Source organism: Stomoxys calcitrans, chromosome 1 (genome assembly GCF_963082655.1).
Source record: "Stomoxys calcitrans chromosome 1, idStoCalc2.1, whole genome shotgun sequence".
In the NCBI taxonomy this organism is placed as follows: Eukaryota; Metazoa; Arthropoda; class Insecta; order Diptera; family Muscidae; genus Stomoxys; species Stomoxys calcitrans.
The window spans coordinates 256,569,610-256,595,344 of NC_081552.1; positions in this window are offsets into that span (position 1 = coordinate 256,569,610).

Below are 25,735 nucleotides of genomic sequence, written 5' to 3' on the forward strand. Positions count from 1 at the left end.
GACCATATCGGGTGAAAGATATATATGGGAGCTATATCTAAATCTGATCCGATTCTGATAAAATTTGGCACACATACTGGGACGTCACAAAAAGCACTTCGTGCCAAATTTTGTAAGGATCGAAGCAAAATTGTGCCTTCTACAGCCTTAAAAGACCATATCGGATGAAAGATATATATGGGAGCTATATATAAATCTGATCCGATTCAGATGAAATTTTGCCAACATATTGGGACGCCACAGAAAGCACCTCGTGCCAAAATTAGTAAAGATCGGACCAAAATTGTGCCTTTTACAGCCTTAATAGGTCAAATCGGATGAAAGATATATGTGGGAGCTATATCTAAATCTGAACTGATTCCTATGAAATTTGGTAAACATACTTGGACGTCAAAAAAGCACTTCGTGTCAAATTTGGTAAAGATCTGACCAAAATTGTGCCTTCCACAGCCTTAATAGGTCAAATCGGATGAAACTTATATATAGAAGCTACACATAAATCTGATCCGATTCAGATGATATTTGGCACACATACTACAACGTCAAAAAAAGCCCTTCGTGCCAAATTTGGTAAAGCTTGGACCGAAATTGTGCCTTCTACAGCCTTAAAAGACCATATCCGATGAAAGATATATATGGGAGTTATATATAAATCTGATCCGATTCAGATGAAATTTCGCCCACATATTAAAACGTGCAAAAAAACACTTCGTGCCAAATTTGGTAAAGATTGGACCAAAATTGTGCCTTCTACAGCCTTAATAGGTCAAATCGGATGAAAGTTATATATGGGTGCTATATCTAAATAAGAACCGATTTCAATGAAATTTTGCACACATATTAAGACGTCTAAAAACACACTTCATTTCAAATTTTGTAAGGATCGGACCAAAAATGTGCCTTCTACAGCCTTAATAGGTCAAATCGGATGAAAGATATATATGGGAGCTATATCTAAATCTGATCCGATTCTGATAAACTTTGGCACACATACTGGGACGTCACAAAAAGCACCTCGTGCCAAATTTTGTAAGGATCGAACAAAAATTGTGGCTTCTACAGCCTTAAAAGGTCACATCGGATGAAAGATATATATGGAAGCTATATCTAAACCTGGACCGATTTTTTTTTCAAAATCAATGGCGTTCGTCCTTGGACCAAAAAAGATACTTATGCAAAATTTTGTGAAAATCGAACAACATATGCGACTAGTACCTTGATTACAAGAATACATGGACAGACAGACAGACGGACAGAAGGATCGACGGATGGACATAGCTAAATCGAATCAGAAAGTGATTGTAAGCCGATACGTATACTTATCAATGGGTCTAGCTCTTCTCCTTCTTAGCGTTACAAACAAACGCACAATTCTATAATACCCTGTACCACAAAGGTGGTGCAGGGTATAATAAAGCTTCTATGGGCTTCAGATCCTTTATCGGCAGATCAGTCCATATGGCAGCTATATCTAAATATAGTCCGACCTAAAACATATTTGGGTCCTATGTCAGGAGGCCTAAGATAATACTCACTGTTTAAAATTTCATCACAATCGGTTAAAAAATAAAGATTTTATGGGTTTCAGACACTTTATCGGCAGATAGGACTATATGTCGGCTATATCTAAATATAGTCAGATCTGAACCATACTTAGCTCCGATGTCGGAATGCTTAAAGTCACGCACTGTTTTAAATTTCAGCGAAATTGGGCAATAATTATAGAGATATTGAGCTGAAATTTTGCACAGATTTTTTTTTCTCCGAAAGCTGGTTAAGTTCGAAGATGGGCTATATCGGACAATATCTTAATATAGCCCCCATATAGACTGATCCGCCGATTTATGGTCTTAGGCCCATTAAAGACACATTTATTATCCGATTTTGCTGAAATTTTGGACAGTGAGTAGTGTTAGGCTCTTCGACATCCTTCGTCAATTTGGCACAGATCGGTTCAGATTTGGATATATCTGCCATATAGACCGATCCTCCGATTTATGGTCTTAGGCCCATTAAAGACACATTGATTATCCGATTTTGCTGAAATTTTGGACAGTGAGTTGTGTAAGGCCCTTCGACATATTTTTCAATTTGGACAGGGATCGGTCCAGATTTGGATATATCTGCCATATAGACCAATTTGTCTATTTAAAGTCTTGCGTCCATAAAGGCGCATTTATTAGCCGCTTTTTCCAAAATTTGGGAAAGTGAGTTGTGTTAGGCGCATCGACATCCTTCCTCAATTTAGTCCAGATCGGTCCAAAATTTGATATAGCTATAGTCATATAGACCGATCTCTCGATTTAAGGCTTTGGGCCTGTAAAAGAGGCATTTAATGTCGCCGAAATTTGGGATAGTGAGTTAGGCTCTTCTAATTTTTTTTAACTTGGCCCAAATCGGTTCAGATTTGGATATAGCTGCCATATAGACCGATTCGTCGATTTAATGTCTTGCGCCCATAAAGGCGCATTTATAATATGATTTCACTGAAATTTGACAAAAGCATTCAGTGTATTGAGCAACTTGATCGAAAACTCGGAAAGTGACAATGACATAAATCATTAGAGCAACAGACAAATCACTGCCAGGTACAGGAAAGCAGAACAAGAATTTTTAAGAAACTTACATTGTTTGGTAATACTTGAGAAGATATTTATGCCAATCGTCGTAATGACATTATATCTTAGCCATTCCACTACTTCCTTAATTGCAAGCATCTCTGCTTGGTCGGGTTACCTTTTCGATATGACCAGTTCTAGATCTTAAGAGTACACCCCAAAACTCACCTGGTCGTTTAATTTGCAACCATCCGTATAGAAGTCTATGTGACTTCTGTAACCAGGGATATCGCAGTTCCAATCGGTTCTATCAGAAATAGTGGTACAGTAATTTTATCAAAAAGCAGCTAAGGTAGGGTGTAGTCTACACCGCCTGGAACATCGGATATTGTATCAAGGATCACACAGTGTCTGTAGCCGCCACGGCAGTGATCGCTGAAATTTGGGTAGCCACCCAGAGGCATAAGAAGAAAATGCACAAACAAGACATCCTTTGGATCCGGTTAAGTATTGAGCGGTAGGTGAACTTTTGAAGCGCCGTCCACCAGACCACAACACCATATAGCCTAAAAGGTCTGAAGACTGCAGTATATACCCAATGCATGGCACGCGGTCTAAAACCCCAACTTTTACCAATGGCTCTCTTGCAGGTGTATAGGGCAAGAGTGGCCTTTCTTGCCCTTTCCACAATGTTGGGTTTGAAGTTCAATTTGCCGTCCAGCAAAACACCCAGGTATTTTGCGCATTCTGTAAATGGATCATTTTCTCCACCCAAGGAGACAGGTTCCACTGTAGGCAACTTGTATCTCCTGCTGAAAAAAACTACTTCTGTCTTGCACGGATTTATACCTAGACCAATTTCGGTGGCCCACTTTGCTGTTGCACGAAGAGCTTTCTGAAGTATATCTCGGTTAAGTATTGAGCAGTAGGTGAACTTTTGAAGCGCCGTCCACCAGACCACAACACCATATAGCATTGTAGGTCTGACAACTGCAGTATATACCCAATGCATGGCACGCGGTCTAAAACCCCAACTTTTGCCAATGGCTCTCTTGCAGGTGTATAGGGCAAGAGTGGCCTTTCTTGCCCTTTCCACAATGTTGGATTTGAAGTTCAATTTGCCATCCAGCAAAACACCCAGGTATTTTGCGCATTCTGTAAATGGATCATTCTCTCCAACCAAGGAGACAGGTTCCACTGTAGACAACTTGTATCTCCTGCTGAAAAAAACTACTTCTGTCTTGCACGGATTTATACCTAGACCAATTTCGGTGGCCCACTTTGCTGTTGCACGTATAGCTTTCTGAAGTATATCTCGGTTAAGTATTGAGCAGTACGTGAACTTTTGAAGCGCCGTCCACCAGACCACAACACCATATAGCCTAAAAGGTCTGAAGACTGCAGTATATACCAAATGCATTGCACGCGGTCTAAACCACCAACTTTTGCAAGGCAAGAGTGGCCTTTCTTGCCCTTCCACAATGTTGGACTTGAAGTTCAATTTCCCGTCCAGCAAAACAACCAGGTATTTGGCGCATTCTGCAAATGGACCATTCTCTCCACCCAAGGAGACAGGTTCCACTGTAGGCAACTTGTATCTCCTGATGGCACCTTTACTTTTTGGGCAACCCGATATATGCGTGCTGCTGCTGCAACTGGGCTAAGTATGGTGAAAATCGGTTAATAACCTGATATAGCTCCCATACAAACCGATCTCCCGATTTTAGTTCTTGAGCCTCTAGAGGGCGCAATTATCATCCGATTTGGCACAATGATTTCCACTTTGGACTCTAACGGTCAGCCAAGAATAGCCCCAATCGGTTCATAACTTGGTATAGCTCCAATAACATAGAAAATCTTATCCATTATCCTTTGTTTGCCAATAAGGAGATATCGGGCACGGAACTTGACAAATGCGATCCAAGGTGGAGGGCATTCGGCCTGGCCGAATTTAGCACGCGTTTGCTTGTATAAAAATAACTTGGGGTAGGTAGACCGGGACTAACTTGAATAAATTCCAGCCAAGAGGCCTTTTTGTCGATTTCCAGGAAATAGTCAACAATTCAACTGGCACCATGACCAACTAGGAAAAACTATGGCCTGATTGAAAACCACATGTCTAAAATAAAACCCTTCATACAAGAAAATATGTATATGTTCTCCTTCACCATCCCCTTGCGACCATACCCTTTAGTCCAATCAAACATTATTTACAATTCATCCCGCAGGGTGAGAGTGTAATAATTTAAGGTACTGATGTTAATTCAACATTGAACAGAGATGAAGAAAAAAAAAAAAATTTCATTCCAACAAATAACTCCATCCAATTGTTAATTTTTGTTATCCAACAAAAGGAATGCCCAAATAAAATGAAATGAAAAGAAATCCATTTACCTTTTAGCATTCAATAAAATTCAGAGAGAAATGAGGGTCAATGCCAGAGAAGAAAACGTTGGCTATCCTTTTTGTTTTTTTTTTTTTATTATTTTTAGTGTAGTCGCATGAATTGATGGCCTACAAGAAAAGGTTTGGAAATTAATGGCCCTGAAGGGTCAATGCTGGTGGTGTCTAAGGTCGTCACGCATCGCAAATGCTGTCTCAAGTTTCTCTTTATATTTTACGAAGGAAGTCAAATATTTAATTTAAAGTCTGCAGAATAAAAAAAAAAGAATTTGAAATGTAAAAAAAAAATCTAAGTAAAAACGCGTAAAGTTTGGTAGGAATGAACTGTGTACAGTCATAACAAGTAAAAAAGCATAAACTTCGGCCGGAACGAACTTAGCATACCCAACACCATGGTTATATTTCTAATTGTGATTAAAAATTATTCGTCGATATGGTAAATTTTTCTAAGGACCGATTTGGATTTAGGATGCTCTAAGAATCGACCACCTCAGAATCGATCTCCTCAGTTCTCACGTGTACCACCACCATCAGGACACACACATACTACCAGTGCGAAGATATGCTGTCTAGGCAATACCTTTTTTGGGCTGTTATCGCAGAGACCATCCATATCATCATCTTGTGGATAGGTATTTACCGCCCTGAAGACTTAAGGCAGATCTAGATGATCTAGAGCATGAGGTCCAGCGCTACAAGAGAGAACCTCTAGATCAAGCTGGGTATCAAGCGGGCCTAGACAACATTTATGCAGACACTGTAGCAGATGCGATGAATAGCTACCGAGTGAATGTGGTCCTTGGAGAACGACCGCCTCCCATTGCACCTGAAGAAATTGACCTCCCACGGCAAACCAAAGTAGTTCTGGCTCTATTACGATCCGACAGATGCAGTCGCCTCAATTCCTACAGACCAAGGATTGATGCCAACGTGCAGAATATATTTCCCGATTGTGACCAGAGACCACACGACATACGTCACCTGTTTATCTGCCCAGCCAGACTCACTCATCTCAGGACCAGATCCCTCTGGAAGCACCCCAACTTAGTCCAACACTCAACCGAGCCAAGCAGACGAAAGATAGAACACAAAACACTTCTACAACAACAACAAGTAAAATGGCGTTAAGTTCGGCCGGCCCGAACTTTGGATACCCCCCACTTCGAGTATATATGTAAACCTCCATTCGTCATAATTCGGTGAAAATTGCATAATTTATGCCCCCCATAGCAGCTAAATAGAAACAAGGTCCGATTTGGACCAAATTCGATACGGACATTGAGTGGGCTAATACGTACAAGTCATTGTTCAATCAACAAATCTTGGTTTTTTGGTCCAATCCATATCCAAATTAAGACCGTTCCGAACCATATACGATACGGACGTCGAAAAGCCTAACATAAGTTTAAGTGTAAAAATTTCAGCGAAATCGGTTAACAAATGTGCCTTTTATGGGCCCAAAACCTTAAATTGAGAGATCGGTCTATACGGCAGCTATATCCAAATCTGACCCGATCTGAGCCAAATTGAAGACGAATGATGAAGGATCCAACACAACTCACTGTCCGAAATTTGGGCGAAATCGGACAATAAATTCGCCTTTTATGGGCCCAAAACCTTAAATCGGCAGATCGGTCTATATGGCAGCTATATCCAAATCTGTACCGATCTCTGCCAAATTGAAGAAGGAAGCAGAAGGGTCTAACATAACTCACTGTCCCAAATTTGGGCGAAATCGGATAATAAGTGCGCCTTTTATAGGCCCAAGACCTTAAATCGAGAGATCGGTTTATATGGAAGCTATATTCAAAACTGAACCGATCTGAGCCAAATTAAAAAAGGATGTCGACAGGACTAATATAACTCACTGTCCGAAATTTCAGCAAAATCGGATAATAAATTTGTCTTTTATGGACCTAAGACCCCAAATCGGCGGATCGGTCTATATGGCAGCTATATCCAAATCTGTACCGATCTCAGCCAAATTGAAGAAGGAAGCAGAAGGGTCTAACATAACTCACTTTCCCAGATTTCAGCGAAATAGGATAGTAAATGTGCCTTTTATGGGCCCAAAACCTTAAATCGAGATATCAGTCTATATGGCAGCTATATCCAAATCTGAACCGATCTGACCCAAATTGAAGAGGAATATCGAAAGGCCTAACATAACTTACTGTACCAAATTTCAGCAAAATCGGATTATAAATTTGTCTTTTATGGGCCTAAGACCCCAAATCGGCGGATCAGTCTATATGGCAGCTATATCCAAATCTGTACCGATCTCTGCCAAATTGAAGAAGGAAGCAGAACGGTCTAACATAACTCACTTTCCCAGATTTCAGCAAAATCGGATAATAAATACGCTTTTAATACGCCCAAAACTTTAAATCGAGTGATCGGTCTATATGGCAGCTATATCCAAATCAGGACCGATCTGTGCCATATTGCAGAACGATATCGACGGGTCTAACATAACTCACTGTTCCAAATTTTGGCGAAATCGGACAAAAAATACGCCTTTTATGGACCCAAAACCCTAAATCGAGAGATCGGTCTATATGGCAGCTATATTCAAATCTGAACCGATCTGGGCCATATTGCAGAAAGATGTCGACAGGCCTAACATAACTCACTGTCCCAAATTTTGGCGAAATCGGACAATAAATGCGCCTTTTATGGGCCCAAAACCTTAAATCGAGAGATCGGTCTATATGGCAGCCACATCCAAATCTGAACCGATCTAGGCCAAATTGAAGAGGAATGTCGAGGGGTCTAACATAACTCACTATCCCAGATTTCAACAAAATCGGATAATAAATGTGGTTTTTATAGACCTAAGACCCTAAATCGGAGGATCGGTCTATATGGGTGCTATATTAAGATATAGTCCGATATAGCCCATCTTCGAACTTAACCTGCTTATGGACAAAAGAAGAATCTGTGCCAATTTTCAGCTCAATATCTCTATTTTTAAAGTCGGTAGCGTGATTTCAACAGACAGACGGACGGACATCTAGTCTAGATCGTCTTAGATTTTTACGCTGATCAAGAATATATATATTTTATAGGTTCGGAAATGGATATTTCGTTGTGTTGCAAACGGAATGACCAAATGAGTATACCCCCATCCTTCGGTGGTGGGTATAAAAAGTAAACGAACTGTCAGACATCGCCGTGAGCTTAGGCTTTAAAGTTACCCATCTTCACTTTGCACACTACTCAATTTGATGAATGAATTCATAATTCGGCATTGAATTATTTTCAAAACACTTGTAATCATGGCATTCTATTTGAAACACTTTTGGCACTGTTAACAACGTTTAAGATCTCAATTTTAATTTCGACAACTTACAATGACCATAAAACGGAATAAAAATAGCATTTTGCACTAAATTATATGGCTTACAATGTTTATCGAGGGACCCAACCTTGTGACGGTGGGGGGGGGGGGGGGGGGGGGAGAGAGAACGAAACTGGAAACATTCAACATTCAAACTGGGGTCTGGTTGCAAAGCAAAGAAAGTAGCAAAGAAATGGAAGATAGAGAGGAAGCAGAGTAGGTGCTTTAACAAAAAAAAAAAACGCCAAGCATTTACTTTTATTTCGCACTCAAAATTGCCATCACCACAAGGAGAGCGGAAATAATTTTCCGGCATTTACAGCCACAGCAGCACAGTGCTGCAACCTACACACTGAACCAACGACAGCTCGCACACACACACACACACACACTCGCACTCACTTACAGACACTTAACATTATGGCCACATAAACTTACTTTGGTGAGTGCTAGCTTGCAAGTGTGTATACCCCTGACTCATGCTTGTCGGTGGATGTGGATGAGGGTGTTAGTCTAGTTGTAGTTTTGCGATAGTAACGGTAACAGCAATATCCTTGTTCCTAGGTGTTAGTGTTGATGTCTACGTTTGCCTGGCACCAGTGTGAGCGGCAATGTGCGTTCAAGGCAAAATAGAAATAACAGAAATAGACGAGAACTGGAACGAGCTAAAGGGAAAATCACAATTTGAACATAATAAGGAAATTAAAGTAAAGTGTAAATAAAACTAAAATGAAGACATTTCACTTAGGTGTGTACTGATGCAAAGGAAGGAATACCTTGCTGGCAGTTAGGGTCAACAATTTTACACAATTGAAGTGCCAAAACTATGCACTTAAGTTTGAATAACCAAAGAGAGCCATAATGCCGGGGAGCTACGAAGACAATTCAGGAGTTGTTAATGACAAGCTATGAAATATTTTAAGTTTGCAGGAAACCTTGAATGATGTCTTGAAAATATTGTGAAATATTATTCAAAACATTTGTTGTTTTGAACTTTTGGAGTGAACTAGGCACTAGAAAGCAAATTGAGAACACATATACTATAGGTGAGATATCTTGCAAATCCGTGCCAAAAGTGTATAGTCTATAAAAATAGAGATATTGAGTTGAAATTTTGCACAGATTCTTCTTTTGTCCATAAGCAGGTTAAGTTCGAAGATGGGCTATATTGGACGATATCTTGATATAGCCCCCATATAGACCGATCCGCCGATTTATGGTCTTAGACCCATAAAAGCCACATTTATTATCCGATTTTGCTGAAATTTGGGACTGTGAGGTGTGTTAGACCCCTAAACATCCTTCGTCAATTTTGCACAGATCGGTCCTGATTTGGATATAGCTGCCATATAAACCGATCCGCCGACTTAGGGTCTTAGGCCCATAAAAGCCACATTTTCTATCCGATTTTGTTGAAATTTGGGACAGTGAGTTGTGTTAGGCCCTTGGACATCTTTCTACAATTTGACCTACATCGGCCCAGATTTGGATATGGCTGCCATATAGACTGATCACTCGATTTAGGGTCTTAGGCCCATAAAAGCCACATTTACTATCCGATTTTGATGAATTTTCGACATCATTCGATAATTTGGCTCAGATAGGTCCAGATTCGGATATAGCTGCCATATAGACCGATCCTTCGATTTGGGGTTTTAGGCCCCTAAAAGCCACATTTACTAGCCGATTTTAATGAATTTTAAGACAGTGAGTTGTGTTAGGCCCTCCAACATCATTCGATCACTCGATTTAAGGTCTTAGGCCCATAAAATACCTATTTATTGCCTAATTTCGCCAAAATTTAGAGCAGTGAGTTATGTTAAGCCCCTTGACATATTTCAGCAATTTCGCGAAGATAGGTCCAGATTTGGATATATCTGCCATATAGACCGATCTCTCGATTTAAGCATTTGGGGCCATAAAAGCCACATTTATTATCCGATTTTGCTGAAATTTGGTACAGGCAGTTGTGTTAGGCCCTTCAACATCTTGTTTCAATTTGGCCCAGATCGGTCCAAATTTGGATATAGCTGCCATATAGACCGATCCTCCGACTTAGAATCTTAGGCCCATAAAAGCCACATTTATTATCAGATTTTGCTGAAATTTGGTACAACCAGTTGTGTTAAGCCCTTCGACATTCTTCTTTAATTTGGTCCACATCGGCCCAGATTTGAATATAGCTGCCATATAGACCGATCTCTCGATTTACAGTTTTGTACCCATAAAATTCACATTTATTTTCCGATGTCCCCGAAATTTGGGACAGTGAGTCGTGTTAAGCCCCTCAACATACTTCTGCAATATGGTACAAATCGGTACAGATTTGGATATAGCTGCCATATAGACCGATCTTTCGATTTAAAGTTTTGAGCCCATAAAAGGCGCATATATTGTCCGATGTCACCGGAAATTTGGGACAAAGAGTTGTTTTAAGACTTTCGACACCATTATTGAATTTGGCTCAAATCGGTCCTGATTTGGTTATAGCTCCCTTATAGAGCGATCTCTCGATTTAAGGTTTTGGGGCCCTAAAAGGCGCATTTATTGTGCGATTTCGCCGAAATTTGGGACAGTGAGTTGTGTTAGGCTCTTCGACATTTATCTGCTACTTGGTCCAATTCAGTCCAGATTTGGATATAGCTGCCATACAGACCGATATCTCGTTTTGAAGTCTTGGCCCTATAAAAGGGGCATTTATAATCCGATCTCACTGAACCTTCACTTGTGTTAGGCTTTCGACATCCTTGTAGTATATGGTTCAGATCGGTTTATTTTTAGATATAGCTACTAAGAACACCAATATTTTCTTATACACAATTGAACAATGATTTGTTTATATTAGTATTTGGTCCAAATTGAAACATATTTCGATATATTGGGTTCCTCAAAAAGTAATTGCGGATTTTTTAATGAACTTTAATCAAATATACTTTTTTTACACTTTTTTTCTAAAGCAAGCTAAAAGTAACAGATGATAACTGACAGAAGAAAGAATGCAATTACAGAGTCACAAGCTGTGAAAAAATTTGTCAACGCCGACTATATGAAAAATCCGCAATTACTTTTTGGGCAACCCAATAGCTTATATGGGGCATAAGGTATGCATTTTTAGCGAATTTCGATGAAAGGAGGTCTACATATATACCCCAGGTGGTGGATATCCAAAATTCGGCCCGGCCGAACTTGACGCCTTTTTACTTGTCTTAAATTTCAAGAGTAATAGCAAGAGCGAAAAGCCATTACACTTTCATTTAACTTTTACTTGGATTCTGCTAAAAATTTATTCTTATTCTACACACCAAACTTTTATCTGAACAGCAAATATTAAAGCTTCTAGGAACCGAACAAGTATAATCTAGAGACCGGTTTATATGTGGGCTTTACCAGGCTATAGCCAATTTTGAACGTACTTGGCAAAGTTGTTGCAAGCAATAACAGAACGCAATGTGGAAAATTTCAGCCAAATCAGACAAAAATTTCTGCTTGTAGGGGCTCAAGAAGTCAAAACGGGAGATCGGTTTATATGGCAGCTATATCAGGTTATACACGGATTTGGACCGTTCTTGGCACAGTGTTTGAAGTCACAGCAAACACTACATGAAAAAATTTCAGCCAAATCGGACAAATATTGTGGCTTCCGGGGGGGCTTTGTCCAAATCTGAAGCGATATGGCCCATTTTCAATCCCCTACGACCTACATCAATAGTAAGTATATGTGCAAAATTTCAAGCGGATAGCTTTACACGTTCGACCGCTATCGTGATTTCGACAGACGGACGGACATGACTAGATCCATATTTTAAGGCCTTCAAATGAAAATCGCAACTTTGTACACAAGTTAATATGAACAGACGGACAGACAGACAGGCGGACATAGCTTAATCGATTTAAAAAGTCATTCTGAGTCTTTTGGTATACTTGTCAATGGGCTTAGCTCTTTTCTTTATTAGAGTCGGTATAGATTTAGAGATATATCTAATAAATATCTTTTGTCCGAAATAACCTTTCTAGACTGGAGTAGCCACAATTTAGGTCCTATCGAAAAAAATTCTCACTGGGTTCCAAACAATATTTCAATAGGTATGCAAAATTAAAGTCTGGCATGATTTCAACAAAGGTTGCACGAATTAAAAGTAGTATGTATTGAGACTCGGTGGTGTAGGGTATTATATAGTCGGCTGCGCCCGACTTTTTCCCTTCTTTACCAGTTTTCTGCAAAATTTCAAGCGGATAGCTTTACACGTTCGACCGTTATCGTGATTTCGACAGACGGACGGACATGACTAGATCCATATTTTAAGACGATGAAATGAAAATTGCGAATTGGAAATAGTGTGCTCATATGTTGCTATGCCCACCACTGTTTTAACCCCTACTAATCATGATGAAGCTTCTTGAACATTCAACCTTACAAAAAACTCGCTACAGGACTAATTGCCCTGTAATATGTAGAGTTAATCCCCTTACCCATTTTGGTATTTAGAAGTAGTTAAGCTTTAAAGTAACTTGTTCAAGCACTAAGTCATGGAATCAAATTGGAAGAAATATCCTATATGAGGCTTAAGCTGATTATTTGATGTTTGTGTGTGTGTGTGTGTTTAGAACAACATAGATAGGTTGCATTTTATGTGGGTGTTGAAGGGCATTAGCATAGAATGAAGATCAGAGAATTGATTTGTTGAGGAGATATATTTCGTAGCCTTTAAAATAAACAATTCCTTCTTTATATATGAGGATAATGAGAAAATCGTCCAATTAACCAAGAAGGGAATTCATTGCAAAGACTACTTGGAGTACATATTTCTTCATTTTATAATGCTCTCAGTGGCGAAGGTAATGATTTGTTCCAGTAACAGCAGACTTTCCTAGATTGACTACAGACGAATTACTCCCATTAGCAAAGTTCAAGAATGGCAAAACAACAAACAAACGAGAGCAGCTATGCAACAAAAAAATTTAAAAATATATCTGCCTGTAGGGAAACCTATGTACCATGTGTAAAGGCTAAATGCGAGGGTAGCAGCAAAAGTTAAATGATAACATTAAACAATAAGACAACAAGTAAAACGGCGTTAAGTTCAGCCGGGCCGAACTTTGGATACCCATAACCTCGGGTATATATGTAAACCACATTTCGTCAAAATCCGGTGCTATAAGGACATCAGCTATAAAGACATATGATCCGATTTAGAGCAAATACTTATAAAAACAAGTCATTGTTCAATTGCGCCTTTTATGGGGCCAAGACCATAAATCGAGATATCGGTCTGTATGACAGCTATTGGGTTGCCCAAAAAGTAATTGCGGATTTTTCATATAGTCGGCGTTGACAAATTTTTTCACAGCTTGTGACTCTGTAATTGCATTCTTTCTTCTGTCAGTTATCATCTGTGACTTTTAGCTTGCTTTAGAAAAAAAGTGTAAAAAAAGTATATTTGATTAAAGTTCATTGTAAGTTTTATTAAAAATGCATTTACTATCTTTTAAAAAATCCGCAATTACTTTTTGGGCAATATATCCAAATCTGTACCGATCTGTGCCATATTGCAGAAGTGTATCAAGGGACTTAACTTAACTCAACGTCCCAAATTTTCGGCCCCATCGGACAATAAATGCGCCTTTTATGGCCCCAAAACTTTAAATCTAGAGATCGGTCCATATGGCAGCTGTATCAAAATCTGGACCGATCTGAGCTAAATTGAAGAAGAATATCGAAGGGCCCAACATAACTCACTGTCCTATCTTTAGGCGACATCGGACAATAAATGCGCTTTTTATGAGAAAAAAACCTTAAATCGAAAGATCGGTGTATATAACAGCTATATCCAATTCTGGGCTGATCTGAGCCAAATTAAAGAAGAATGTCGGAGGGCCTTACACAACTCACTCTTCCAAATTTCGGCGAAATCGCACTATAAATATGTATTTTATGGGCTCAAGACCTTAAATCGAGAGATCGGTCTATATGGCAGCTATATTCAAATCTGGACCGATCTGGGCGAAATTGCGAAAACATATCAAGGGACCTAACGCAACTCACTGTCCCAAATTTCGGCGATATCGGACAAAGAATGTTCCTTTTATGGCCCCAAAACCTTAAATCGAGAGATCGGTCTATATGGCAGCTGTATTAGAATCTGGACCGATCTGACCTAAATTGAAGAAGAATATCGAAGGGCCCAACATAACTCACTGTCCCGAATTTTGACGAAATCGGACAATGAATGCGGCTTTTAGGGGCTCATGACCTTAAATCGAGAGATCGGTCTTTATGGCACAGTTGTGTGTGGTGTGTACGAAGACAACGTGATTTCAGTGATTGTATGTTGTATTCGAGTACATTTTACTTCAGACAAAGTATTTTTCTTGTCGCCAGCTTTCGTACAACGAAATTAGTACGAAGGCAACGATGTTTATTGGACAAAAGCAAAGGTAAACACCCACACACCTGCAGGTGTTTAATATGAGACAGACACAACAACGATTTCTCATATTACACTGTACCGGCGATAAATTCTCATATTACACTGTACTGGCAAGCACTAAATGAAGGTCGCTTTTATACCCTCCACCATAGGATGGGGGTATACTAATATCGTCATTCTGTTTGCAACACCTCGAAATATGCATCTGAGACCCCATAAAGTATATATATTCTTGATCGTCATGACATTTAAAGTCGATCTAGCCAAGTTCGTCCGTCTGTCCGTCCGTCCATCTGTCCGTCCGTCCGTCTGTCCGTCCGTCCGTCGAAAGCACGCTAACTTTCGAAGGAGTAAACCTAGCCGCTTGAAATTTTGCGCAAATACTTCTTATTGGTGTAGTGTGGTTGGGATTGTAAACGGGCCAAATCGGTCCATATTTTGATATAGCTGCCATATAAACCGATCTTGACTTCTTGAGCCTCTAGAGGGCGCAATTCTCATCTGATTTAACCTGCTATAGCTGCCATATAAACCAAACTGGGATCTTGACTTCTTCAGCCTCTAGAGGGCGCAATTCTCATCAAATTTGAAACCTTCAACATAAGTGTCTAATATGGTCTAAATCGATCAATAGCTTGATACAGCACCCATATAAAGCGATCTCCCGATTTTGCTTTCTGAGCCCCAACAAGGCGCAATTCTTATTCAATATTCTTTATTTGCCTAAAAAGAGATACCGCGCATAGAACTCGACAAATGCCATCCATGGTGAAGGATATATAAGATTCGGTCCGGCCGAACTTAGCACGCCCTTACTTGTTTACCATAAACAGGTTAAATTCGAAGATGGGCTATATCGGACTATATCTTGATATAGCCCCCATATGGACCGATCCGCCGATTTAGGGTCTTAGGCCCATGAGAGCCACATTTATTACCCGATTTTGCTGAAATTTGAGACAGTGAGTTGTATTAAACCCTTTGACATTCTTCTTCAATTTGGCTCAGATCGGTTCAGATTTCGTTATAGCTGCCATATAGACCGATCCTCCGATTTAGGGTCTTGGGCCCATAAAAGCCACATTTATTATCCGATTTTGCTGAAATTTGGGACAGTGAGTTGTGTTAGGCCCTTCAACATCCTTCGTTAATTTTGCATAGATCGGTTCAGATTTGGTTATAGCTGTCATATAGACCGATCCTCCGATTTAGGGTCTTAGGCCCATAAAAGACACATTTCTCATCCGATTTTGCCGAAATTTGGGACGGTGAGTTGTGTTAAGCCCTTCAACATCCTTCGATAATTTGGCCCAGATCGGATCAGATTTGGTTATAGCTGCCATATAGACCGATCCTCCGATTTAGGACCTTTGGCACATTTATTATCCGATTTTGCTGAAATTTGGGACGGTGAGTTGTGTTAGGCCCTTCAACATCCTTCGTTGATTTGGCATAGATCGGTTTAGATTTGGTTATAGCTGCATTTAAACCGATCCTCCGATTTAGGGTTTTGAGCCATACCCCCCAAAGTCATCGACTTTTGGCCAATGAACTTCGATTCTGGCCGACTTTGCAGTTTTTTGAATTTAGTTCTTGAGGGCACTGACAAAAAAGCACTAGCCGCCTACTAACCAAAACTTTGCCACAAATTGGATAATTTACCTCGTAACTGAGGAGAGTCACTTATATTTCAACATCTCAAAGTCATGCTTTTCCTGCTCTCTGTTTAATCCCACGGCTAGAGAACGCCTACACCCAAGCCCGGTAAGCTTCCACCAAACACCACTTTCACATTTGTCAATCGTAAATGCAAACAATCAATTTTACCACCATCAAATAACAAATGTGGTAAACAATCGCTAGAGTCTGTGATATGGTGGGGGAAAACATCACAGAGGCAGAGTAGCAAAGGATGAACGTACAAAGACATAAGCCACGATTGATGATTTGTTTTGCTACATTTTGATATCACAATTGAATGAGGGAGGCTTGTCGCCCTTTCTAAGCGTTCTTTAACAAAAATTTGCAAATTTGTTTTATTTAGCCCCATTTCGTTCCCAAACGGAGGAAGATTTCAAATGGAAATAATGAATAATGAAGACTAGCATGACTTTGGTATGCCACCGCTGGCTGTGAATACGTAAAAATATAATAAAAATGGAATAATTTATAAGGACAACACTCATGTTTTGTTCGAGTGAAAAATTGATTCGATTCAAAGGAGACGAGAATAAACCATCATTTCTCCCCCATGGATGACTGAGTACCCATCAACAAGCTCATTGACAAATCAAATGACATTTGGAAATCATTTTTCGCCGCCCCACCCCCCCATCATATTTCCATATGCTTTATGCATTTTCATTGACATTGTGAATGCCATGGAATCTTTTGCCAGTCCTTATGCGTACTACCCAGGGTTTCCTTTCATTGAAAATGAAAGCCAAACTCCCCACCATCCAGGCCTCCATCGAAGCATGGAGCATTGAGGATACCACCGCAAAAGATGTCGTGATTATTTCAAAACCTTTCACAGCGAACTAATGGAGCATACAACGGAGATAAACGAAACAACTCTAACAATAGACATGACAATTGAGCTGCGCTCTTCCATACATGATTGACAATTGAGTGGGTTTAAGTTTTTTTTTAAGGTTTTTTTCCTCTCATCCATCATCTTTCCCAAACAGACTTTTGAAGATAGGACGAACATGCCAAAGAAGGTAATGCCAGGTATACGGTATAGTATTAAGCAAAGAGGATTTTTAAGCCCATGCAGTTGGTCTTTTTTTTTGGGGGGGACTGCAGTGGGTATTCATGGAGGGGCTTTCCAAAAATCCAACAGCTTATGATATTCTTGAGAATTTGAGACAATTAATTAAAACAAGTTAAAAGGCGTTAAGTTCGGCCGGGCCGAACTTTGGATACCCACCACCTCGGGTATATATATAAACCACCTTTCGTCAAATAAGGGGAAAAATGCATACCTTATGACCCCTAGCAGCTATATAGTAACGAGCTGAACCATAAACGACACAGCCGTCGAAAAGCCTAACATACGTCACTGTGTCAAATTTCAGTGAAATCGGATTATAAAAACGCCTTTTATTGGGCCGAGGCTTTTCATCGAGATATCGGTCTATATGGCAGCTATATCCAAATCTGGACCGATTTCGACCAAGTTGAAGATACATGTCGAAGATCCTAACACAACTCACTGTCCCAAATTTCAGCAAAATCGGAAAATAAATGTGGCTTTTATGGGTCTAAGACCCTAAATCGGCGGATCGGTCTATATGGCAGCTATATTCAAATCTGGACTGTTCTGGGCCAAATTGGCAAAAGATGTCGAAGGGCCTTAGATAACTCACTGTCCCAAATTTCAGCAAAATCGGATAAGAAATGGGCCTTTTATGGGTCTAAGACCCTAAATCGGCGGATCGGTCTATATGGCAGCTATATCCAAATCTGGACCGATCTGGACCAAATTAATGAAGGATGTCAAAGGGCCTAACACAACTTACTGTCCCAAATTTCAGCAAAATCGGATATTAAATGTGGCTTTTATGGGCCTAAGACCCTAAATTGGAGGATCGGTATATATGGCAGCTATATCCAAATCTGAACCGATCTGGGCCAAATTGACGGAGGATGTTGAAGGGCCTAACACAACTCACTGTCCCAAATTTCAGCAAAATCGGATAATAAATGTGGCCTTTTTTGGCCTAAGACCCTAAATCGGCGGATCGGTCTATATGGGGGCTATATCAAGATATAGTCCGATATAGCCCATCTTCGAACTTAACCTGTTTATGGACAAAAAAAGAACCTATGCAAAATTTCAGCTCAATATCTCTATTTTTGAAGACTGTAGCGTGATTTCAACAGACAGACGGACAGACGGACGGACATGTCTAGATCGTCTTAGATTTTTACGCTGATCAAGAATACAAATTCTTTATAGGGTCGGAAATGGATATTTCGATGTGTTGCAAATGGAATGACAAAATGAATATACCTCCATCCGTCGGTGGTGGGTATAAAAATGTTTAAAGTTTTATATCATACTCCACACAGAGATTTTTATACCCACCACCATAGGATGGGGGTATACTAATCTAGTCATTCCGTGTGTAATACCTCGAAATATTGATCTAGGACCCCACTGATCGTGTCGCAATTCAGATAGTAAGTAGCCTAGTAGTAGTTGAAATTTTGCGCAGATACTTTATATTAAAGTAGGTCGTTGGGGATTGCAAATGAGCCATATCGGTTCAGATTTGGATATAGCTCCCATATAAACCGATCTCCCGATTTGACTTCTTGAGCCCATGGAAGCCGCAATTTTTGTCCGATTGGGCTGAAATTTGGTACATAATGTTCTGTTATGACTCCCAATAACTGTGCCAAGTACGGTTCAAATCGGTCAAGAAGCAATTATTGTCCGATTGGGCTGAAATTTTGCATGTCCTATTTTTGTATGATTTCCGACAAGTGTGTCAAGTACGGTCCGAATCGGTCTATAACCTGATATAGCTCCCATATAAACCGATCTCCCGAATTGACTTCTGGAGCCCATGGAAGCCGCAATTTTTGTCCGATTGGGCTGAAATTTGGTACATAATGTTCTGTTATGACTCCCAATAACTGTGCCAAGTACGGTTCAAATCGGTCAAGAACATGATATAGCTCCCATATAAACCGATCTCCCGATTTGACATACTAAGCCCCTAGGAGCCGCAATTTTTGTCCGATTGAGCTGAAATTTTGCATGTCGTACTTTTTTATGACTTTCGACAACTGTACGGTCCTAATCGGTCTATAAGCTGATATAGCTACCATATAAACCGATCTCCCGATTTGACATACTGAGCCCCTAGAAGCCGCAATTTTCATCCGAATTGGCTGAAATTTGGTACCTGGTGTTCTGTTATGACTCCCAATAACTGCGTCAAGTACGGTCCGAATCGGTCTATAACCTGATATAGCTCCCATATAAACCGATCACCCGATTTTGCATACTGAGCCCCTAGAAGCCCCAATTTTTGTCCAATTAGGCTGAAATTTTGCATGTCGTATTTTTTTATGACTTTCGACAACTGTGCCAAGTACGGTCCGAATCGGTCTATAACCTGATATAGCTACCATATAAACCGATCTTCCGATTTGATTTACTGAGTCCCTGGAAGCTGCAATTTTCATCCGAATTGGCTGAAATTTGGTACCTGGTGTTCTATTATGACTCCCAATAACTTTGCCAAGTACGGTTCAAATCGGTCAAGAACATGATATAGCTCCCATATAAACCGATCTCCCGATTTAACTTTTTGAGCCCTTATAAGCCGCGATTTTTATCCGATTTATATGAAATTTTGCAATTAGTGTTCTACTATGACTCTCAACAACTGCGCCAAGTACGGTCCAATTCGGTCCATAACCTGCTATAGCTCCCATATAAACCGATCTGGGGACTTGACTTCTTGAGCCCCTAGAGGGCGCAATTACTATCCGATTTGGCTGAAATTTTGTACAGCGGCTTCTCCCAAGACCTTTAATACACATGTCAAATATGGTCTAAATCGGTTCATAGCCTGATAAAGCTCCTCCATAACCTGATCTCCCTATTTTACTTCTTGAGCCTCTAGAGGGCGCCATTCTTATTCGATTTGGATGAAATTTTACACAGTGACTTTTACTCCAATATTCAGTCTAATTATGGTCCGAATCGGACCATAACTTGACATAGCTCCAAAAGCATAGCAAATCTTTTCCTTCACCCTCTGTTTACCTAAAAATAATACCGGGAAAAGAACTCGACAAATGTGATCCATGGTGGAGGGTAAAAAAGATTCAGCCCATCCGAACTTACCACGTTTTTACTTGTTGTGACCAATTTGGATATTTTTATACCCACCACCGAAGTATGGGGGCATATTCATTTCATCACTCCGTTTGCAACACATCGAAATATACATTTCCGACCCTATAAAAGTATTCTTGATCACAGTAAAAATCTAAGACGATCTAGCCATGTCCGTCCGTCTGTGCGTCTGTCTGTTGAAATCACGCCACAGTCTTTAAAAATAGAGATATTGAGGTGAAACTTTGCACAGATTCTTTTTTTTTGTTCATAAGCAGGTTAAGTTCGAAAATGGGCCATATCGGACTATATCTTGATATAGCCCCCATATAGACCGATCCACCGATTTAGGGTCTTGGCCCCATAAAAGCCACATTTATTATCCGATTTTGCTGAAATTTAGGACAGTGAGTTGTATTAAGCCCTTTGACATTCTTCTTCAATTTGGCTCAGATCGGTTCAGATTTGGTTATAGCTGCCATATAGACCGATCCTCCGATTTAGGGTCTTGGGCCCATAAAAGCCACATTTATTATCCGATTTTGCTGAAATTTGGGACAGTGAGTTGTATTAAGCCCTTTGACATTTTTCTTCAATTTGGCTCAGATCGGTTCAGATTTGGTTATAGCTGCCATATAGACCGATCCTCCGATTTAGGGTCTTAGGCCCATAAAAGCCACATTTATTATCCGATCTTGCTGAAATTTGGGACAGTGAGTTGTGTTAGACCCTTCGACATTCTACGTCAATTTGGCTCAGATCGGTCAAGATTTGGATATAGCTGACATATAGACCGATCCTTCGATTTAGAGTCTTAGGCCCATAAAAGTCGCATTTATTATCCGATTTTGCTGAAATTTGGGACAGTGAGTTGTGTTAGGCCTTTAGACATCCTTCGTTAAATTGGTCCAGATTTGGATATAGCTGCCATATAGATCGATCCTCCGATTTATGGTGTAAGGCCCATAATAGCCACATTCATTATCCGATTTTGCTGAAATTTGGGACAGTGAGTTGTGTTAGGCCCTTTGACATATTTCTTCAATTTGGTCCAGATCGGTTCAAATTTGGATATAGCTGCCATATAGACCGATTTCTTGATTTATGGTTTTGGGTCCATAAAATGCTCATTTATTGCCTGATGTCGCCGAAATTTGAAACAGTGAGTTAAGCCCCTTGGCATACTTCTGCAATATCGCTCAGATCGGTCCAGATTTGGATATAGCTGCCATATAGACCGATATCTAGGTTTTAGGTTTTGGGGCCATAAAAGACGCATTTATTGTCCGATCTCGCTGAAATTTGAGACAGTGAGTTTGGTTAGGCTCTTCGACGTCCTTCTTCAATTTTGCCCAGATCGGTCCAGATTTGAATATAGCTGCCATATAGACCGATCTCTGGATTTAAGGTTTAGGGCCCATAAAAGAGGCATTTATTGTCCGATTTCGCCGAAATTTGGGACAGTGCTTAGTGTTAGGCTCTTCGACATATTTATGCAACTTGCCTCAAATCGGTCCAGATTTGGATATAGCTGCCATGTAGACCGATATCTGGATTTAAAGTCTTGGCCCCATAAAAGGCGCATTTATAATCCGATTTCACTGAAATTTGACACAATGACTTATATCCGTGTCGTATATAGTTCAGATCGGTATGAGGTATATGAGTATAAGGTATGAAATTTTCACCGAATTTTGATGAAAGTTGGTTTACATATATACCCGAGGTGGTGGGTATCCAAAGTTCGGCCCGGCCGAACTTAACGCCTTTTTACTTGTTTTCTTTTCAGAAGCTAATATTTTGCTATACAATTTTTAAAAAATTACTAATCACTTGACCACAACGCTTTCTTGTAACTCCGGCACAAAATTTTTTTTTTAACGGTTTTTTTGAATCAAGGTGATGATGAAGGTGAAACATAAACTAAAGAAATACAAAACAGTAAAAAATTAAAAAAAAAAAAAAAAACAACATAATTTTACTAAAAGGACTTCTTTCTACCCCAACACAGCATGGATCCACGATATTGGCTTCATGCGTTGCTATTTCGTTTTTTCACTACCTACAAAAAGGTTAAAGTTTTAGCCACTGTTGCAGCTGAAACTTTTCTGGAGATCCGTGCTCACGGCTTTTGCGTGAGCTTCATAATTTCAAAGTTGGTCGGGAGTTTGGCACGGATTCTTCCCACCAACAAACACACAGCCAGCAGTTGGTTGTTAACGTGGCTGTAATAACTTTAAGTGAAAACAAAACAACAAAAACAAAGAAGTGGAAAATTCCTGTTTAAAAGTTCTTTTTTATTGTTCCGAATGGAAATCATAAATCTATGCTTTCTTGTATATCTTGTTGGCATTTTGTGGTCACCGTCAAAAGCAATTTGAAAAGATTTCACATTTAAGGGGTTGAAAGAAAGTTCAGTGATTGCAGAAAATGTCTTTTAGGAGTTAAATAAAAAAATTAACATTTCAATGAAACAAAATACGTAAGAGACGGAAAGACAGACAACGGCTGTGCTGGACAGACAGACAGATAGACAACGGCTGCGCTGGAAAGACAGACGGACGGACAGACAGACAATGGCTGCGCTGGACAGACAGACAGACGGACGGACAGACAGACAATGGCTGCGCTGGACAGACAGACGGACGGACAGACAGACGGACGGACAGACAGACAGACAGACGGACAGAAAGACGGACAGACGGACGGACAGACGGACAGACAGCAGACGGACGGACAGACAGACAGACAGACAGACAGACGGACGGACGGACAGACTGACTGACTGACTGACTGAGGGACAGACAGACAGACAGGCAGACAGACAGACGGACGGACGGACAGATGGACAGACAGACAGACGAACCGACAGACGGATATCGGTATACACAGCAATGGGCCTATCTCTCTTCTTTCTGGGTGTTACAAACAAATGCAAAATGTTATGATACCCTGTATCACAGTGGTGGTGAAAATGCAAATTTTTCCCATTTACATTCCACTAAGGAACAGGGGCAAACGTCTCACATATCAATGAGTGCAGTCCGATTCAAGTTTAAGCTCAATGATAAGGGGTCTCCTTTTTCGTGCCTCCGAACGTCGTGCCGCAGTGCCACACCTCTTTCGAGAGAAGTTTTACAGGGCATAGTACCTCACAAATGTTGCCATCATTAGGAAGGGAAAACCACTTCTGAAAATTTTTATACCCACCACCGAAGGATGGGGGTATATTCATTTAGTCATTCCGTTTGCAACACATCGAAATATCCATTTCCGACCCTATATAGTATATATATTCTTGATCAGCGTAAAAATCTAAGACGATCTAGTCATGTCCGTCCGCCTGTCCGTCTGTCTGTTGAAATCACGCTACAGTCTTTAAAAATAGAGATATTGAGCTGAAACTTTGCACAGATTCTTTTTTTGTCCATAAGCAGGTTAAGTTCGAAGATGGGCTATATCGGACTATATCTTGATATAGCCCCCATATAGACCGATCCGCCGATTTAGGGTCTTAAGCCCATAAAAGTCACATTTATTATCCGATTTTGTTGAAATTTGGGGCAGTAAATTGTGTTAGGCCCATCGACATCTTTCGTTAATTTGGCTCAGATCGGTCCAGATTTGGATAGAGCTGCCATATAGACCGATCCTCCGATTTAGGGTCTTGGGCCCATAAAAGCCACATTAATTATCCGATTTTGCTGAAATTTGGGAAAGCGAGTTTTCTTAGGCCCTTTGACATGTTTCTTCAATTTGGTCCAGATCGGTTCGGATTTGGATATGGTTGCCATATAGACCGATCCTCCGGTTTAGGGTCTTAGGCCCACAAAAGCCACATTTATTATCCGATTTTGATGAAATTCGGGACAGTGAATTGTGTAGACCCATCGACATCCTTCGTTAAATTGGCCCAGATCGGTTCAGATTTGGATATAGCTGCCATATAGACCGATCCTCCGGTTTAGGGTCTTAGGCCGACAAAAGCCACATTTATTATCCGATTTTGATGAAATGCGGAACGGTGAATTGTGTAAGGCCCAACGACATCCTTCGTTAATTTGGCTCAGATCGGTCCATATTTGGATATAGCTGCCATATAGACCGATATCTAGGTTTTAGGTTTTGGGGACATAAAATGCTTATTTATTGCCCGATGTCGCTGAAATTTGGAACAGTGAGTTATGTTAAGCCCCTTGATATACTTCTGCAATATCGCATTGATCGGTCCAGATTTCGATATAGCTGCCATATAGACTGAATCTAGGTTTTAGGTTTTGGGGACATAAAAGACGCATTTATTGGCCGATGTCGCTGAAATTTGAGACAGGGAGTTTGGTTAGGCTCTTCGACGTCCTTCTTCAATTTTGCCCAGATCGGTCCAGATTTGAATATAGCTGCCATATAGACCGATCTCTGGATTTAAGGTTTAGGGCCCATAAAAGAGGCATTTATTGTCCGATTTCGCTGAAATTTGCGACAGTGCTTAGTGTTAGGCTCTTCGACATGTTTATGCAACTTGGCCCAAATCGGTCCAGATTTGGATATAGCTGCCATGTAGACCGATATCTCGATTTAAAGTCTTGTCCCCCTAAAAGGCGCATTTAAAATCCGATTTCACTGGAATTTGACACAGTGAGGTATATGAGTATAAGGTATGAAATTTTCACCGAATACTTACTTGTTTCTGATGGTCTCGCCAGGATTCGAACCCAGGCGTTCAGCGTCATAGGCGAACATGCTTACCTCTGCGCTACGGTGCCCTTGAGGACTTGGAAGCCTCAATTTTCATTAAATAAAAATTTTCATAAAATTTGGCTGAAATGTGAGTTAGGACTTCCAACATCCAAGTATGATGCGAATCGGTCAATAAACGGATATAACCTCCATATAAACCGATCCCTGGATTTGATTTGTTGAGCCTTAGAAGCTTCAAATTTCATCCAATTCGGCGAAAATTCGGAACAAAGGCTTGAATTATGACTTCCAACTATGTATTGTCCGAATCGGCCTATAAACAGGTATAGCCCCCATACTAGTTTAGTATACCCCCATCCTATGGTGGTAGGTATAAAAAAGGAAAGATCAAAACTCCTATGGACTGACCAAGTGGAGGAAGGTATCTCAAAACTGGATGCCAGAGATT